The 9,898-nt window shown below is 37.1% G+C and overlaps 1 protein-coding gene across 1 annotated transcript in view; it reads left to right on the top strand.

Moving 5' to 3' along the window:
- LOC102677831 overlaps positions 1–9,898 on the top strand; it is a 352,155-nt gene that overhangs the window by 141,734 nt on the left and 200,523 nt on the right. The window contains exon 4 of the mRNA XM_006610354.2: positions 5,228–5,311. The gene's annotated coding sequence lies outside the window, so the exon portion shown is untranslated. The remainder of the gene's footprint in view (positions 1–5,227; positions 5,312–9,898) is intronic.

Genomic DNA, 9,898 nt, shown 5'->3' on the forward strand with positions numbered 1-9,898 from the left:
TAATGGAAATTTGAAAGAAAAAGTTTCACGTGTAATAATAAAAATTTGAAATGCAATTGAACTCTGAGCAAACTCTGAGCAATAGAACAACAATTATTTAACAACAATTCCATCGAATTCTTAATGATAATGGTTTTAACGATAAATTTAATTTTCAATGGAAAAGTATAATTATTCGTGATTCGATGAAAATTTAGAAGAAGACAATAAAGATTTGAATGGAAGCAATTGAATTCTGAGCAATAGAGCAATAGAACAACAATTCTACCAAATTTTGAATGATAATGATTTTAATATAATTGAATTTCAATGAATGACAAATATATTCGTGATTCGATGAAAAATTAGAAGAAGATAATAAAGATTTATGAATGGAAGCAATTGAATTCTGAACAATAGAGCAATAGAGCAACAATTCTACCAAACTCTGAATAATAATAAAGATAATGAAAATTTGAATCGAAGCTTTGAATTGAACTCTGAGCAATAGAGCAATAATTTAACAACTTCTATTGAATTTTGAATGATAATAATTTTATTGACAGACTGAATTTCAATGAACGACAAGTATGAATTTAATAGAAATTTGAGAGAAAGAAAAAGTTTCACATATAATAATAAAGATTTCAATCGAAGCAATTGAATTCTGAGCAATAGAGCAATAGAGCAACAATTCCACCAAACTCTGAATAATAATAAAGATAATAAAAATTTGAATCGAATTCTGAACAATAGAGCGATCATTTAGCAACAATTCTATCGAATTCTGAATGACAATAGTTTCAACAATAACTGAATTTCAATGAACGACAAATATATTCATGATATTCGATGAAAAATTAGAAGAAGATGGCAGCACGTGTTCGATGGAAATTTGTAAGAAGAGTACGTTTCACGTAAGATCTATCCTCTCTTAAACCCTCCCTGACGAGGCAAGTATCGTGGTTATCGAGCTCGAGGAACTCAGCATCGATAACTATCGAGCTCTATCCGACAAGGAAAGACTGTAGAGAGGAACGAAAGAGGAGAGGGTGATGAAATGGGAAAGGGATCGATGCTCGGTCATTCGAGAGAGAAAAATCCTGGCCGTGTCCCGAGTCGAGCCTCTTTTCTGTTCGCGGTAATCTCGATGGGTTTGTGCGCAAAAGGAGGAGCTCGAGATCGGTCACCACGGCTGCTGAGGCAGGGAGGGAGGGGGATCTTAAATCGTCGTCGCATGAAATCGCCCTTGAAAGCAGCCGCCGTCTCGAGAACCGAGCCGGCCCCGGTGTGGACAGGCCAGGTTCCACAGTGGCTCGAGGAAAACGGTGAATACACATTGGTAATTCCTTACGTACGATGCTTCGTGAATGTTATTGAATACGTCTAGACTGCGCGTTATCGGGGAAAAGGAGATACGCCCTCCTTCCAGCAAGCAATGTCGTGAGGAATATCAGGAATATCGAGAATTTATATATTTGTTAAAATGAAATATATTCGAATGAACAATAAACGAATATGTTGAGAATTAAAAGAATGCAAAGTTTCTAGTGATAATAAACTGTCCTTATAGACGTATACCGGGGAGTTTAGTTTAATTAGAATTCTTGTTACAGATCGTTGTCCTTTACACGTTGAAAATGTTCATTCTGCATTTTCTGTTTATTTGCGCTTTTATCGCTCCTTTGGAAAGCTAGTTACAAATCATACTTTCGTAAATATACAATATGTCCACAATTGCCCGTATTGTTGTACCCTTTGTAACAGGATTTTCCTTTGCTCGCAAGAAACAAAAGCACGATTGATTACAGTTTTCCATTCCAATGGAGGAGCTAAGAACTAATTACCGGGGCGAATGGATTGGTTGGGGAACAATGGAGGTGTACAATGATAAAGCCAACTACACCGGCAATAAGCGTACAAAGTAATATTGGATTGTTTGGTAACGTTTCTGATCGTCTGTTGACGATGTTTGCGTGTTTGGACAAGAAGACTTATTAAAACTTGCTAAAACTCGAGGGACACAATTGCCGAATTTATGCACAAATTGTTCGTTTAGATGGAATATGTAAAGAGAAATATTTGGGGATGGATAACCGGTGGTTTCAATTCTTTTTTTTTTAAATTTGATTACGAATCTCTAGGATAACTCGGTGCAATGAATATCGAAATTTATTTTCTACGTCACTTCTTGTAAATAGATTATCGATATTTATACCACGTCTATAGGAAATTTCAGTGTATAAAATGCAAATATAACGTGGAAAAGTGTACAAACAAGTCTCAACTTTATAAAATATTTATAAAGTGAAACGAATCTCAAATTTCGAAATTCAATATCTTTGAATCTGTCCTGTTTAAAATTGGATTTTTTTGTTTTTTTTCTTATTTCTAGATACGAGATTTTCCGTTCCTCGGAAAAAATGTCAAAATAAAGAGAAAAGAAAAAGAGATTAAATTATCAAATTTCAATTTTCAAATATTCCCCCTCTTGTTCCATCGATCGACTTTTATGGGATCGATCCAATGCCAAGTTTGTCTTGCCTTCACGATGCATTCTACGTTTAAAGGATCGCCTCCTACGAGGGCGATTTCTCTGCCTCTACTGCTTCCTTGGGACCAATTGTTCACCACTATGAATCTCTTACGAATCGACATTACACTTTTATTCGAAGCTGTTCGAATAAACTATGGACAAACAATAATTCTCTCTCTCTCTCTCTCTCTCTCCTCTCCGATTCTTCTTCGTATCTCGCTAATAAATTGGCCAAAATTCCATCGATTGCGGAAAATGTGGCTCCAAGTTTCGCAATAATTAATAATCTGTTCTGAAGAATCTCGTTAAAAAAAAGAAAAAAAGTTTAATTTCGATTTCAATTTATCCTCAAACTTTGTAACGTCTCAAATAAATTTATATCGTCAAATAACGAAAAGAAACGCTTGTTGTTGTTCGTATGGGGGCATCGTTCGTTGAAAAAAAAAAAAAAAAGAAAAAAAATCGTTCGCGGGCTGAATGCAAGCCGACGTTGTTCCAACGTTTCCAATTAAATCAAAATCGTAGGACAAAAAGAGCAATACGGCGGATATATCCCAAGCGTGAAGCGTTTAAATGGCCGTGGGTAGAGCTTTGTCATATTTAACGATGACCGCAGCGCCACTTTCGCCCCAGCGACGTTTTAATATTTCAAATTAATGTAGATCAACGAAACGCTCGCCCGACGAGAGAGGAACATATTTGACCGCGAAAGATTAAATGGTTTCCCGTTACATCGTTATGCTTTCAGTGGTATACGCAACGCGTTTATGCGACCTTTCTAATATGACGAATTAATTTGGCAGCGAACGGATGTGAAACTTGGTGGGGAGGAGAGTGGATGAAAAACGCGTGCACAGCTTTGGAAAAGGTTCAGACGATCTATTGTCATTCCGTTGGAATGATAACGATATTATATATCGACATCGAGCTTGTATTTCCGAAAATTTTTTGATCGGTTCGAAACACTGTTCGATTCCGTGTACATATTTCGTGGGCAGAGAATTTGTTGGAAATAGGGATAAAGTGATGATAATTAGTAGATTTGTTAAGATTATATCGGTTGATTTATCATAGGTTTCGTGTTTTATTCCTCGTTTCATTTTTCATTTCAAATATTATTTAACGGGAATATTATGTGTGTGTGTGTATGTTTGTGTGTGTGTACGATGGTTGACCGATGGGTTCGAAAGATAGTTTGAGAATAACCCGCGAAGGATTAAATTGTCAATTTTCATCATTTCGAATTCGTTCCTCTGTTATTCGCTTGATATCATTCTCTATCACGCGTGACGTTCATTTCGTTGGAAATTCGTTCGATAAAAGTAATTTATATTACTATTACATATATTAGTATTTCGAGTGATTGCTTTTGTATCATTTCGTACGGATGTTAAATAGATAATTAGTAATTCAATTTTGTTTATTTAACCGATTGTGCCCGCCAATTTTGATCGGATAGTTTAATCCGTAATTATGAATTTGTAATTTCGAGTTGTTGGATAGTTTTATTCCTTTTTAAAAATATCGATAATAAATAAATATTCGAGAGAATACACGTATATACTTAAATCTTCTCGAGTTGTCAAAACACAAGCAGAATTCCAAGAAAGAATTTCTTCGACAGAGTAATTTTTTCCTCGATCGTTTTCTTGACCGACATTTTAGAATCTAAACAATTCGATATGCCACAGTGCCGACAGTGAAGAAAGCTCAGGAAGAAAGAGTTTCGCGCGAAGGGACAGAGGCAAGTTTGTTTGCGGACCAGCAAACTGCAGATATTACGTCCAAGGATCGAAGAAGCTTCCTGTTTCTCTTGCTGCTAGGCTCACAGTTTTTCGCGAACATATGTCGATCCTTGGCCCAAACGTCCACAAGATTTTCCCGTTTTCTTGAGAACATCGTGTCCTCGAGCTACGAGGATTCGACGCGTGTATACCGTGTTTGCACGTGCGTATTTGTGCCGAGAGTCGGTGTGTTTCGCCTGATATCTGGTTGAGACGAACATGATACAACACCTATCGGAAACAATATACACATAGGATTCAATAAATCTTACTGACGCATGTAGAAAAGTTAGAAGAAAAGAATCGGTGAACTGTTCAAACTAGAATATTTAAAATATATACATTTGTTTCGAGAGTTAAAAAATACGAAGATATACGGTCATATATTACGTAGTATTTCATCTATGGAGTTATCTGTCCGTGCATGTAGACCCCGTTTGTACATCCGGTAGAATAGATTGTCCGTGCATGTGGACCCCGTTTCACTTTCTAATCGATATGCTAGAAAAATTAAATAATACACATTCAGAATTGAAAATTGAAACTTTTATTTCTATAAAATATCGAAAAAAAAAGTTGTTTTCTTTTTTTAATTATTTTTCTATATAGTAATATTTTATTATAATAAACGCATATTATTTTTAACTCTGTTTTGTATCAATTTCGTGATATCGCAATAAAATACAAGTATAATCGAGAAATATATCGGCAATTATATTTGTCTTTATCATTTCATACAAAAAATTGAAAGTATATACGTAAATATAATATCTCTACTGAAACTATTGAGGAAACGTGCTAGTCCGATGTTAGAGCTACTTACTAGATTTTGAAACGCTAAGATACGAGCAAGATATTTCGCTTAGCGATCATATCGCGAATATTCTTAAATATGATTATATACTTGACAAATTTTCTTATGTTGCAGGGTTTGCCAGTTTGAGTTTACAATGCGGTGATTTCAGGGAGGAATAAAACATCTGAGGAAAACTAGAGTGTAGCGTTACAAGTGGTGAGTTTTTCTTCTAAATTTAAATTATTGATCATAATATTATAAATATTTTAATCTAAACTCCAATTTAATGTTAGAACTTAAAACGTTTATAAACTTCTATTATCACTATTATTATTATCATTTCTCCAGAGAAACCATAGAGTAAGTAATTAAAAAATTTATTTTTTATTTCTTCTTCCACAAGGTTTATCGCAAAGTACTGTGAACATTTACGAATTGATCCTCTTCGTCGAACATTTAATTATCCTTTTATCCAATCCAATAAAGAAAGCATAGACATTAACATCTCGTAATCTCTATCTTCTCTATACAGAAGAGAAGAAAGATATTCCTCTATACAGAAGGGTACCATATCGAACGAAGCATCGAGTTAAAACTTTTTCCATCCCTCCCTCTCTCTTTCTCCCCTAAGGCAAGTTCCGTTGCCACGGACAAGGAACGGCGGCCGGTCAGAAATTATTTTGAAATTAGAGATAAAAGTGATTTAGATGATAGAAATGGATAGCTCTGTTTGAATCCCATCGCGGCTTTATTTATTTCCATCCAACGAAATATTTTGATCTCGTTCAAGCCCCTGGCTATCTTACACACTCGCCATTTCGCACGGTGTGGGGAAGAAGGGAAAAAGCATAATTTAATGGCGAAGACAAAGTGGAGGGGTTTTGATTAAACTGCCGTTAAGGGGGAAATGAATTTTAAATACAATTCTTCATACATGCGCGAGCAAAGTGGCCGAACAGAAGCCGGAAATGATCGCGAAACTGGCTCCGTTTCGCAGAAATGTTTCCGCGGTTCAGAAAATCCCAAGTCTTTATACTGAATTAATTTTTGCCTGGATTATTATTTGAACGGGATTCCGTTCGTTTTGCTCGAGCAATTTTCGAGAATAAAGCGGAAGAGGTGTTCGCAAATCGTGGCTGTTGTACGTGAAAAGAGATCTGTGTTACTTGTGTGGATTGTTTGGATAATATTTCACTCGAAGGTGTCGAATCAGTTGAAATTGATCGATTTGACGCTTTTTTCGTCTTTGATTAAAAAACGTGCTTTTGATAAAATCGATATTTTACTTTGGTATTCATTGGAAGGAACGATCTATTCCATGCGTGTTTAGATTTCGTTTTTTCATCCTCCATTCACGTGATCGATGAATCACGATTAAAATAATGTTAAAAAAAATTTCTTGTTTGCGTGAAATATTCGAAGAAAAATTCGTTTTTCGTAAAAATTTTTTTAAGAATGTCAGAGACGCGATTATGGATATACATACATACAATTATCGTATACATATGTTATCGACGATATTAATTTGATCCTATTAGAATTTAATAGGAAATTTTATTTAAGCGATGCAAATTCGAAGCTACTCTTATCGCAATTGCGATCTTTCGACATCGTGGATTTTCGTTCGTATGTTTATACCACGAATGATATTATCGTGTGATCCATTTACCGAAACGCGAAACGTATATCTTGATTTTACATCGAATTTACGTTGGCTTATGACAAATTCGCTGTGAACGCAGCGTGAGGGAATTTATGTGAAATAATTTAAGCCGGCCCTTAAAATCGTGCAATTCGAATCGAATATGGAAATCGAGCCCGCGATACAACGGCTATTGAGCTTTCTATTAAAGAGCTTTTTTTGCTCATTCCCTGTGTATCTCATTTTTCATCGCGAAAAAATTCTGATTATCTCACTTTATCCGCGAAATTTTTCCCCTAATTGTTTTTACTCTTTCGATATAGGTTGATTTAACGAATAATGAGAACCAATGAGAATTAATAAAAGTATCCTCATAGATATCCTCAGTCATACTTTTTGAAATTTTTAGATCAAATCGCGTGGAAAATTCGCGAGGAAAATCATTCGAAGAAAATTATTAATAATTTGATAGTAATTATTTATTATTTATCGTATAAAGAAATTCCAGCAATTAAAAGTCTCTCTCTCTCTTTCTCTTTTTAAATTTATTTTTAATTTAATTCATCTTCTTTTTTTATCATCCCAAATTAATTATTAAATATCGTTATTAAATCCCTCTTTGGATATGTATAAACTGGACATTAATATACACTTTAATATATATTAATTAAACGAAATAAAATCAAAATTAGAGTTAATATCGATTTTATCGACGCGACTTTTCAACATATAAAATGTACATACATATATATATATATACACATATATATTATGAAAATGAAATTAAAATATGAATAAAATTCATATTAATCAAAATCATTTCTTCCGTGCAAAATTTCAATATTCGCTCCAACTATAATATATAATAAATTACAATCTTATCTGAAATCAGTTTTTCGGTGTACAAAATTCAATTCACAATTCCCTCCTGCCTTAACAAGTTAATTACTTAAATAATGTTAACTTAGTTAGGTTCAACAGGTTTTGATTAACGATCGAGAAAAAAACGAGAGGCCCTTCAACACGATTCAAATTCATCCCCGCGAACTCCATTCGTTTCTCCGTTCGCGTTTGTCCTTCGAAACGAAGAAGATTCATTTCCTGCCGGATGTCCCGTAAGACGAAGTTGCGGAGCAACCATCATCCGCTCGCGGGAAGATAAACGCGGTCGGATCGAATGCTGGCTCGATCCCGAGCCACATCTATCCGGCCAACTAATCGATAAGCCTTGTCGTCTTGGCCGAAAGCGAGAGTGGACTGCTTCAAGACGAAGCGATCGCCCGAAAGGAGGCAGAGAGAGAGAGAGAGAGAGAGAGTGGAAGAGGAAGAGGAAGAGGGAAAGGGAAAGGAAGACACGTATCGACGTTCCCCCTCCCCTCACCACGACACTCCTGCATTCCTGTATCGCGTTCCCAAGCGCTTCTGTACGCGCCCGTGACATCGTGTTGCTCTTCCACCCTCGATCGATAACCCGTGACCATCCTTGATTCCGTTCGTTCGTTCCGTGACGAAGAATCTTGGCAGACCTTGGTAGCTGTGCGTAGGTCTGTATTGATCTTCAGTTTGATTGTTAATTTAAATTAAAAGAAAGAAAAAGGAGGGCAAGGTTACTAACAATGAAAAGGGAAACGTAACGCATTTTATTATTATTATGTTCGAAATGTTACGAGGTGAAGGGGTGAAAAGAAAAAATTCGTTATTCAAGATTCGCGTGTCTGGAAAAAATTCATCGAAATATCAGGGAGAGCGTTGAATATATTTTGAACGTATTTCATACAATTGGTACGAAAACCGTACCAATTTCTCATCTTACGTCAAAATCACAACTTTCCACCCCTGAAAAGATAACACTCTTCTCCCCCTCCTTCCGAATGGACAAACTTTCTCATTTCTCTTCCAAACAGCTGTCCATCTGGCCAGGTCGAAAGCTGGCAATTCCTTCCACCGTCCTTCCATCGATCCTTTGCCCCCCCTCTCTCCACAGTTCTCCATATAAATATACATTCAACCGGGCGAGAAAGGGGGAGGGTCAGACGGACACTTGTTTGAGAACCCCTGAGAAACCTCGTTCCTTCGTTGCTGCTCCGTTCTCGAGCTTCGACGAGAAGAGGATGTCCGGATGGACTGGAGGGAAAGGGGGACCATTGTCTTAATTGAGAGAGAGGTTAATTCGAGACGGACGAGTTCCGAGAGTTATAGACATTCCGTCGTGTTTAGCTTAGACCCTTTCCCTTCGTTGCCCGATAGGCAGACGACGAACACCTGCTGGGTCTCCTTATGTGACGTCCTCTTCGTTTTTCTTCGTTTTTGTAAGATTTACACGTAAGACACCCCTTCCACTCACCTTGGATTGACCGGCAGCCAAAAGGAGCTACGTGTCGTATCCGGCTGCCAGATCATGTGCCGGCCTTGTTAGATCTCTGTTACGACTCACGGGCCACATTTCGTTCCCTGTCTTGTAATTTATCTCTTATCAGAGATAAGTGGTCGGGGCGGTCGTCGAGCTGACCGAGCGATTCCAACAGGGAAAGGAATCTCTTTCTCTCTGATTAAGTTGTCCGAAGTGATTTTTCGAAGGACTTAAGTTAAGACTCGCTATTGTTAACGAAAGAAAGGTTCTCCCTTTTTCTTTAAGAAAAATATTCTTCTTAAAAGTTCTTGGTTACCTTCTTGAATTAATATTGTAAACGAATCGAGTTTCTTTGTGTCAAATTCGTCGAGGGTTAGGTTAGGTTAGATTAGGTTAGGTTAGGTTAGGTTAGGTTGGAGGAATATTCTTCGAAGAGTACTTATTATACTTGCCTTCGTTCACGATCCTTCAAAAGGAGCGGTCCTTTTTTTCATTAATCCCGAAAACCTGTCGAACCGAATCGAATCACCCTCGTCGAGAACGCATGGCCTCGAAAAACGTCGATTACCGCGTCGAAAACACGATTGACAATAGGGGGAGAGAGGTTCATCAGCCCCACGTCTAACCTCCCGACCAGCCACCCTAATTTTCACCGTGAAAACGTGAATTATTTTCTCCTCCATCTCACCCCCGTGGAGGACAAAACTTGGCTCCCTCCCCCCTGTCGTTCCAAGGGTTGTGACCCAAATCATGGCGAAGAACTACTTAGCCCTACCCCAACCGTCCTCTTAGCCCATCTACACCCCCCCCC

Source organism: Apis dorsata, unplaced genomic scaffold, assembly GCF_000469605.1.
Source record: "Apis dorsata unplaced genomic scaffold, Apis dorsata 1.3 scaffold_73, whole genome shotgun sequence".
NCBI lineage: Eukaryota > Metazoa > Arthropoda > Insecta > Hymenoptera > Apidae > Apis > Apis dorsata.